Consider the following 10000-nt stretch of genomic DNA (forward strand, 5'->3'; position numbering starts at 1 on the left):
AATAAAACCTTTTTTGAAGAAGCAGGGGAGGTCATTTGTGGAGCTCAAGAAGGGAGGGTGTTTGCAAGCAATGTTGAAGGGGGGGGAGCAGTGAAACAGGTTGGGCGATTGGTACATTTGTTAATTAGTGGGTTATGTGTACATGGGAGCGCTAGATGGACATGGGAAGACAATTTGTAGCAAAAACCCTCCCCATTCCTCTCCTCACTCTTTTCCCAACTCCTTTTCTACTCCTCTCTTTTTAATTTCTTAACCTCTCATATTTCCTCTTCATATTATTACACTTTTCTTGCACTTCACTTCCTTTCCATGCTACCCTCTCCCATTTTCTCCCCCGCCCTTCACTTTCTTCCTATCCCCTGACTTTCCTTCCTTTACCCTCTCCTTCTTTCTCCTTACTTCCTCTTTCTTCCCCCCTCTCCCCTCTCCTACCCTCCCTTTCCTTAATCGTTCCTTTATTTTCTTTTTCTTTTTTTTCCTTCCCTTTCCTTTCCCTCCCATTATTCCATTCCCTTCGGCTCCCTTCCTTCGCTCTCCTCTACCTCTCCTTCTTTGTTAAATACTCCCACAAACACGCGCATATACAAACATACATATAGACGCACATACATATATGTATACATGCACATAGACATACACATAGACTTGTACATACAAACATACAAGGATACACATTCCGCCCAAATACTTATTTGTTGGTGGTTTTCGGGGCTCGAACCCGCTCGGACCTCAACATTGCATTTGGTCCGGGACAGTTCATCCATGGATGCAGGAGAGACGGTGTCCACGGTAGGCCACTTTTACTATGAGGATACCGGGAGGAAGCTGATACATCACACAGTGACGTCACCAGGTCACCCCAGGTCCTGAGGTGAGGAGCGGCCAGATGCCATGACTCAGAATGGATGAAGCCCCTCTTAACCCCTACGCCGCGGCCAGGACCCAACTACTTGAAGACAGGCAACCAGGAACTAGGACGTGCAGCACTAACAACCTTCGGTCGGAGGTGAAGAGCAACATCTCAAGAGTCGGAGGATTTATTGAAGACCCTACAGCTCAAAGGGACACCGACAGCCACTCTCGGGGCGACCCTGTTCTCTTTTCGCTCAGTAGACGCATCACAGGTGCGGGAACACCCGTGGGGTGCGGCCACATTGCACGCGGTTTGCTGGGAGGGTGGAGGGTAGCGGGATGCCTAGCAGGGGGTCAGAGGCTAGAACAAACACACGTTATCTAATACGAGTGGCCATACCGGACGCGAGAAGCGGATAAACCTGGAAGGAACACGTTACCCGCGTCCGATATGGCCACTCTTATTAGATAACATGTGTTTGATCTTGTCTCTGACCCGCTAGGCATCCCGCTACCCTCTACCCTCCCAGCAGACTGCGTGCAGTGTGGCCTCACTCTGACGATGGCGGTCCCGTGGGTTTGGAAGAGAGGGGGATGTCTTGAGCCACCGAAAGCTAAAAGGGTCTGATGCAGAATCAATAAGGATTTCATGGTCACATAATACACCCTTTTTGTCTCGATATAGTGAATCAGCCTTGTGAAGGGAAAGGGTGGTGTAAAGAGGAGAGAGGATGGGAAGGGACGAGGTGGCAATAGGAGGGTAAAAAGTATCATACGAACGGAGGAAAATACAAGAGGCCATAAAGCCTAACCTAGGCAGTTCCATGTCAATTACCACCTGTCATCCCTATCCATAAAATTATCTCATCTTCTTATATAACAACCAATTGTTTCAGCGCTCACAACTACATGGTTACTAAGTCTAATCCATTCGTTAACCACTCTGTTGGTAAACCAGTTCTTAAACCTATTCTCTTCTTAAACCTAAATTTGTCCAATCTATGTCCATAACTACGTGTCCTAACCTGCTATCTGGACACGTGTCAATGTACACAAATTGACAAATTTAGGTTTAAGAAGAAAATGGGCAAGAACTGGAAGGCTGAAGAACAGAGAACGGGAGATTGCGACGGACGAAGTGTGTGAGACGATGAAGACAAACAAAGATGGATGCAGTGAGACGTACCCAAGTGCATGCCAGGGGACGAAATGAGGGAGGAGGAGGAGGAGAAGAGGGAAGAAAAGAGGGAAGAGAAGAGGGAAGAGAAGTGGGAGGAGAAGATGCAAATCGAATTTGCACATCGCACGGTGAGCTCGGAAGTGTTCTGAAAGGGATCGGTCTCAGAGTGGGGAGAGAGAGAGAGAGAGAGAGAGAGAGAGAGAGAGAGAGAGAGAGAGAGAGAGAGAGAGAGAGAGAGAGAGAGAGAGAGAGAGCGTGTGTATGTGTCAAGGGGGAACTCGATTGTGGCTCTTCGTCGCTGTGCCATCGAGTCACAGAAGAGGAAATAAACCCGACGGGAACTACACGAGGGGAGAGGTGGGCGGGCGAAGTCGGGGTAAGGAGAAAACGAGAATTACTGGAAATGAAGAGGAACAGTTGGTGCATGCATTGCGCACCTCACCATCATCATCATCATCATCATCATCATCATCATCATCATCATCGTCGTCGTCGTCGTCGTCGTTATCATCATCCTCATGATTATCGTCATCATCATCACTATCGTCATCATCATCCTCATCATCGTCGTCGTCGTCGTTATCATCATCATCCTCATTATCGTCATCCTCATCACTATCGTCATCATCCTCATCGACATCCTCATCACTATCGTTACTCTCCTCCTCCTCCTCCTCATCATCATCCTCATCACTATCGTTATCATCATCCTCATCATCATTATCGTCATCCTCATCATTATCGTCATCCTCATCATTATCGCCATCCTCCTCCTCATAATTACCACAGTCATCATCATTATCATCATCATCATCGCCGCCATCATCACAATCATAATCATTATCATTGTCCTCATCATTATCATTGTCCTCATCATTATTGTCCTCCTCATCATCATCACAATCATCATCATCATCGTCGTCGCCGTTATCATCATCACCATCACAGTCATCATCATCATCATCTCCACCATCATCATTGTCGCCGCCATCATCACCATCAGGAAAAAGGTGTATATGTGTGTGTGTGTGCGTGTGTGTTGTGTGTGTGTGTGTGTGTGAGAGAGAGAGAGAGAGAGAGAGAGAGAGAGAGAGAGAGAGAGAGAGAGAGAGAGAGAGAGAGAGAGAGAGAGAGAGAGAGAGAGAGAGAGAGAGAGAGAGAGAGAGAGAGAGAGAGAGAGAGAGAGAGAGAGAGAGAGAGAGAGAGAGAGAGAGAGAGAGAGAGAGAGAGAGAGAGAGAGAGAGAGAGAGAGAGAGAGAGAGAGAGAGAGAGAGAGAGAGCCAACTGTTGCTCCTGTGGATTGAAGGTCGAGTCCAGTACCTGCACGGACGGATTTGCTGCCTTTGGATTTAAGCGGATTTATTAAGGGAGTGCGCGGGCGTGAATGGCCTCTTCACACTGGGCCAATTCTCCCTCTACCGTTCTGAGTTCGTTGGAGTGGAAGCGACTTCGGTTACAATCTTCTCCTTTTCGAATCTCCAAATGTCAAATCACTTCTGCGTCGTGTACTGAAAGACTGGATGGTTGAGGGGGGAGGGGGGCGGGAGGCGGGGTAGATTCAGTATATGATGCAAAAGTTACATTTGGATATTCGAAAAGGAGAAGATTGCAGTTGAAGTCGTCTCTACTCAATCGAACTCAAAATAGTTGAGGGAAAATCGGCGCAGTGTGAAGCGGCCTTTACTCGGGTGTGATGGCAGGTGGTTGGTGACCGGGGTTTTTATCGAACGTGGGCGTTTATTATATGCCAACGACGCTCGTAAATGATGCAAAGGTTACTATGGGTAATAATATCATCATCGTCGTCGTCGTCGTCGTCATTATCATCATCATCGTTGTCGTCGTCGTCATCATCCTCATCATCAACACCATCATCATCATCAACATCATCATCGTCATCATCATCATCGTCGTCATCGTCATCATCATCACCGTCGTCGTCATCATCATCACCATTGTCCTCAGCGAAGTCGTCATCTTCATCGTAATTATCATCATCATCGTCGTCACCCTCACCGTCATCATCATCATCACCATCATCATAAACACCACCACCATCATTGTCATCATCATCATGATCATCATCATGAGGCAGACGCCTTGATGCGTCGCCCAAACCGGTGGACGTCATGGTGACTGTCGATGCAGCAGCGAGGAGGGAGGGGAGACAAGTGCTCGACGGTGATGAGCAGGAACGGGGGCTTCTTCCAACGAAGCAGAGAGAGAGAGATAGAGATAGAAAGAGAAAGAGAGAGAGAGAGAGAGTCTTCCAACGAAGCAGAGAGAGAGAGATAGAGATAGAAAGAGAAAGAGAGAGAGAGAGAGAGAGAGAGAGAGAGAGAGAGAGAGAGAGAGAGAGAGAGAGAGAGAGAGAGAGAGAGAGAGAGAGAGAGAGAGAGAGAGAGAGAGAGAGAGAGAGGGGAGGGAGAGGTGGCTAATGATTGGATTGGAGTGGAAAGGAAAGGTTGAAGTAAAAGAATTTCGGATCTTCATGTCGGTCGTTTTATAGAGGTAATGGAGTAGAGGCACCTCTGTAGAGGCTCTTTAGAAAATGGAGGAGTAGACTCCGATGTAAAAGAGGGAAAAGGGTTTTAGTAAAAGGAGAGAGTGGGATTAGTTAGGGGGGGAAGGAAAGAAGGATAGTTAAGGCTTTTCTCTTTCAGTTTATTGAGCCTGGTTGACACGGGGCTAGTTAAGTAGCCACTAGTGTTAGTGGCTTGTAAACTACCCCGCCACTTGCCCAATGTCAACGGAAAGTTAGTCAATTTGCCTCCAAACTATCCTTGTGTGAACACTTGCTTGCCGGGTAAGTTAAGAGTTTTTCCCCCTTATAAGGGAGGTAGCTAAGTCAGAGTCAGTCACGTACCTACTCCCACCCATTCCACTCCCATCCATCCACCACCCTTTCCACCCGTCCCATCTTAGCTCCTCGTGGATGACGGGTCATCCCTGCATCCGCCAACTGCCCTGGGCCAAATGCAATAGAGCAATGCAGTTAGCAGCACTAGCGGCGACTAAACTAGCCCTGTGTCAACGAGGCTTTAATCTATTTTCATGTTTCTCCTTCCGGCCCACCAATTTGTACAAACCACGAACACCGCGTGGCTAGACCTGACGCGTTAGTTACGCACACATAACTATGACAGTGCGACCCTGCTTGACCCGACCTAACCTAATCCAGTGCAATTATGTCATTATGCACCACGGGTGACTAACCACGCGATATATATATATATATATATATATATATATATATATATATATATATATATATATATATATATATATATATATATATATATACATGTCGGTTTCTGGCCGTATATGGTTGTGTATATATACATATACTAATGTTAAATAAACTAACTAACTAACTAACTAACTAACTAACTCTGGCCGCATGTAAAATCAGTTCGATTATACCTTAGTAATAAAGGAGAGGAACACACCAAACCTTTTTTTTTTTTTTTCTTCTTCTCTCAGTGCCATCGTCGCTACCTCAACCTCGTCCTTCTCCGTCTCCACATATTCTTTCATAATAATCGCCACGGGAAGAAAACGCGAAATATCTTGATGAAGAAGATGAAGAAGAAGATGAAGAAGAAGGAGAAAATCATATACAAAATGCCATGTGACGAATGCTCAATTTCATACATGAGAAAAACATCTCGTGTCGTATAGAAAAGTATATACGAACACAAAAATTATACGCACCATTACAGAGCCTCAATCTCGCTAGTAATACCCGACCAAGACCACAGCACCCCCCCCTCTCTCTCTCTCTTTCTCCCTTCATAATTCTTTAAACTTCCGCGTGCAGTCTGTCCCTCTTCCATTCCCTGCTTCCTGCGTACCTGCCCCCTCTTCTGCCCTTTCGTCTCGATTATCATTCCATGGCATCTCCTCTGGCTTCCTTCCTCGCACCCTCTTATCGCTGACGCTGCTGTCCCCTCCATCTTCCTTAGAAGCTCCTCCCCTGGCACCCGCCCCCCCCCCACCTTTCTTCGCCATCTAGTATTCACCACTCGCCCCGCCTCCCTTCCCTGTTTCCTGGTCCCTACCTTCTGAATTACAGTCTCCTTAATTTCCCTTCGGTCTTTCCTTCATCTTCTCTTCCTTTCTTCCTCTTCCTCTTCTTCTTCTTCTCTCTCTCTCTCTCATTCTCTCTCTCTCTCTCTCTCTCTCTCTCTCTCTCTCTCTCTCTCTCTCTCTCTCTCTCTCTCTCTCTCTCTCTCTCTCTCTCTCTCTCTCTCTTCTTCTTCTTCCGTCCTTTGCCTCTCTTCTTCCTTTCCTTTGTGCATAGGCTGTATCCCAAGACGCAACTCTCCCGTCTTGTTCCATCTTGTCTCACCATCACTTTGAATTATTTTGATTGAGTTCACACGCACAGTTCCATCACAGGGCGGGAGCTGAGATGTTGCACGTTATTTCTACAGCATCTCAACAATTCTTCCTTACTTTTCTCTTCTTCTCTTCTTCTTCCCTCCTCCTCGCCTCCTCCTACATCCTGCACCGACCCTTTATCCTTTTTCTACTCATTCCATTTCCACCTATTGTTCTTTTTCCAATTTCTCATACTACTTCTTCTCTTGGCATCTTTCCTCCTCCTCTTCTTCCTTCTTCTCACTCTCTACTTCCTCTTCTAATCTTGCTCACCATCCTCTCGTCCTCCTCCTTTACTTTAGCTTCCTCTTCTTCACACTAGTCTAACTCTAAATTGTTCTGCTAGTTACCTTACTCTCAAGAAGGACGTTATGCTATCATGGCAAACTTTTTTTTTTTTTTTTTTTTTTTCTTTTAGTTGAGGCTGTTCTTATCAAAAGGAAATATCTACAGAGGCATGCGCTGATAAGGAAATTGGCCGAGTTCTAAATAAGAATGGACGAGTTCACTTCGCAAAGAAAACCGACCACATGACTCCATCGAAAATGTTCTCCAGGTCTCCTGCATCCAGGCTGCCTCAAGCTATGGCCATCATCATCATCATCATCATCCACTGGAGGCATCATACGCCAGGGAGCGCGTTGCTCATACTCCCACGCCGGCGCCAGTCCTCACAGTCTCTCCGAGGAGCAAGCTCTCATGCAGACACCCTTCCCATCCCACTCCTAGCAACTTTCGACAGGTTCGATCCACTTGCCCCCTCCAGCCATGAATTCGTCTCCCCCTCCCTCCATCGAAGGTTCCTGTCTCCACATTGGCATATGGGAGACGTGAGGCCACATGATGCTCATGTAACCGGGGTTGGTGTTCACGAATGTTGCTGGAGGGTCACTGGCCCAGACTGAGCATCGCAGTGCAGTCTCTGGAAGCTATAGAGCTGAGACAGAATGAGAATGTGAGCCGATACTGTGCTGACCTCTCATGAGAAGTTACATCGGTAGTTTCATCTCCGAAGTGAGATCAGCCCACTGCGCCATGTTAGAAATCTTGGGACTTTTTGCACAAACCCATTTCCCACAAGACTCCCTTCCCAGTCTCCTGTGCATTGGTAGCGTAATCAATAGCGTGCTGGTCTTGCGTTCGCTTAGTTGCGGGTTCGAATTCAGCAATATTCTTCGATTTCCAGCAGTAATTGATACCTGCCCTGACAATCCCTTAAGCACACAGTAGGGCGCTTTGTATACAAAGTACACACACACACACACACACACACACACACACACACACACACACACACACACACACACACACACACACACACACACACACACACACACACACACACACACACACACACACACGTGTGTGTGTGTGTGTGTGTGTGTGTGTGTGTGTGTGTGTGTGTGTGTGTGTGTGTGTGTGTGTGTGTGTGTGTGTGTGTGTGTGTGTGTGTGTGTGTGTGTGTGTGTGTGTGTGAGAGAGAGAGAGAGAGAGAGAGAGTCCTTATGACAAATGGAAATAAGCTCCACCGCTAGGATTCAAACATGTGCATGGGCGACTTCTTCTTACAAAGCAAGGACAGTGGAGCTTATTTCCATATACATAAGTATGTGTATATGTATATATACATATATGTATACGTATATGTAAGTATGTATATGTATGTGATAGATATGCACGTAACTTGCCCACCCTGTTTCGTGCACAAATTCCAGGGTCAAGTATTCTTCGGCAGTAATTGAATGATGTTTCCAACAGAACTCTTCAGGAAATGTGATTCCGAGGGAGTAAATTCGGCAGGAAGAACTTTCCTTCATAAGCCGAAATTTCGAAGGCAAAAAAAGGAAGGAAGGAAAGAAGGCAGGAAGAAGAGAGGTAAAGAAAAGAGAAAGAAAGGAAGGAAAGAAGGAAGGAAAGAGAGAAGTAAAGAAGAGAAAGGAAGGAAAGAAGGAAGGAAGGCAGGAAAAAGAGAGGTAAAGAAGAGAGAAAGGAAGGAAGGAAAGAAGGAAGGAAAGAAGGAAGGAAGAAACGAAGGATGAAAAGGGAGGGAAGAAGGAAGGGAATAAGAGAGATAAAGATTGGAGAGAAAGGAAGGAAGAATGAAAGGAAAGAAAAAGGGAGGAAGGATGAAAGGAAAGAAGAAAGGAAAGAAGAAAGGGAGGAAGGAAGGAAGGAGGAAAGGAAGTAGGGAAGAAAGGGTGAAAATGGAGGAAGGAAGGAATGGAAGAAAATAAGAATGGAAGGAAGAACAGAAGATGAGATGAAAAGGATGGAAAGGAGGAAGAGAGGAAAAGAAGAAAGGGAAGAATAAAGGTAGGATGAAAGGCAAGAAGAGGAGAAGGAAAGAAGGAAGGGAAGGAAAAGAAGAGAGGAAGAGAGGAAGAAAAAGAGGGGAAGGAAAGAAGGGAAGAAGAAAGGAAATAAGGAAGGAAGAAACGTCGGAAGGAAGAAAGGAAAACAGAAAAAATGGAAGAAAAGAAGAAATGAAGGAAGAAACGAAGAAGGGAAGGAAGAAGGGAAGGAAAGGATAAAAGAAGAAAAGAAGGAAGGCAGGGAGAAGGGAAGAAAATAAGAAAGGAAGGAAGGAAGGAAAAAAGGAAGGAAGAGGGGAAAGAGGGCGGGAAGAAGGGAAGAAATGAAGAGAGGAAGGAAGGCAAGAAGGGAAGAATAGAAGAAAGGAAGGAAGAAAAAGGAAGGAAGGAAAAAGGGAAACCAGGATTAAATGAAATTGCGAGGTAATAATATACCAAGAGACCACATCATCTTAATCTTTATCTATTCCATCAATCATTTTTTCTTCTTTCAATTCCTTCACATCTGTTGTTTAGGTTTTCTTTCCTTTGCTATTCTGTATTCCTCTTCTACCTCCTCCTCTTCCTCCTCCTCCTCCTTTTCCTCCTCCTCTTTCTCTATGCCTTGCAATCTTTCCACCTGTCTCTCTCCAGCTCGCTAGCCGAGCGGGTTAGAGCGTCGCTACTTGCGGCGGAGGGCGAGGTGACGGCAGTTTGAACCTTCCCGCCAGCGAGTTGGACCAAGGGCATTTTTCATTAAATTCCACTCTGCAATGTCCTCTCTAAGGGGCACCGTACAAGCCTCCTGATAAGGGAAAGTTAGCGAGGTTAAGCCGAAGAAGCTTCTTGTAGTGTCTTGGTTCACATGTTGGGCTCGTGATCGACAGCTATTACCTTTTCGGATGAGATCTCACAGTTTATACATGGCCCAACCTGTGGTAACCTTACACACTCACAAACACCCAACTCCTCACCCACCAGAGTTGGAGTGCCGGCTCACAGTGTAGCGATACTGAATTCTTTCCAGGCCTGAGCGGGACTCGAACGCGGATCATTGAAATAGTGGCCGAGAACGGTACCACTGCACCGTCGAACCGGTGCGTGTGTACAGTGTATGTGTAGATCTGCTGCGTATGTACTATAGTCTGTGCGCCCCAAATAGTCCGTTAAGGGTATGTGGTAACCTTAATACAAGCCTCTCTATTTCCCATCTATGTGTTATTCTGTATATAGTTAAGGATGCTCTATAGTACAATGAATACCACTTTTTAAGATTATAACAACGATCTGAATA

Source organism: Oratosquilla oratoria, chromosome 8 (genome assembly GCF_046742065.1).
Source record: "Oratosquilla oratoria isolate Oo_2021 chromosome 8, ASM4674206v1, whole genome shotgun sequence".
Taxonomy (NCBI): domain Eukaryota; kingdom Metazoa; phylum Arthropoda; class Malacostraca; order Stomatopoda; family Squillidae; genus Oratosquilla; species Oratosquilla oratoria.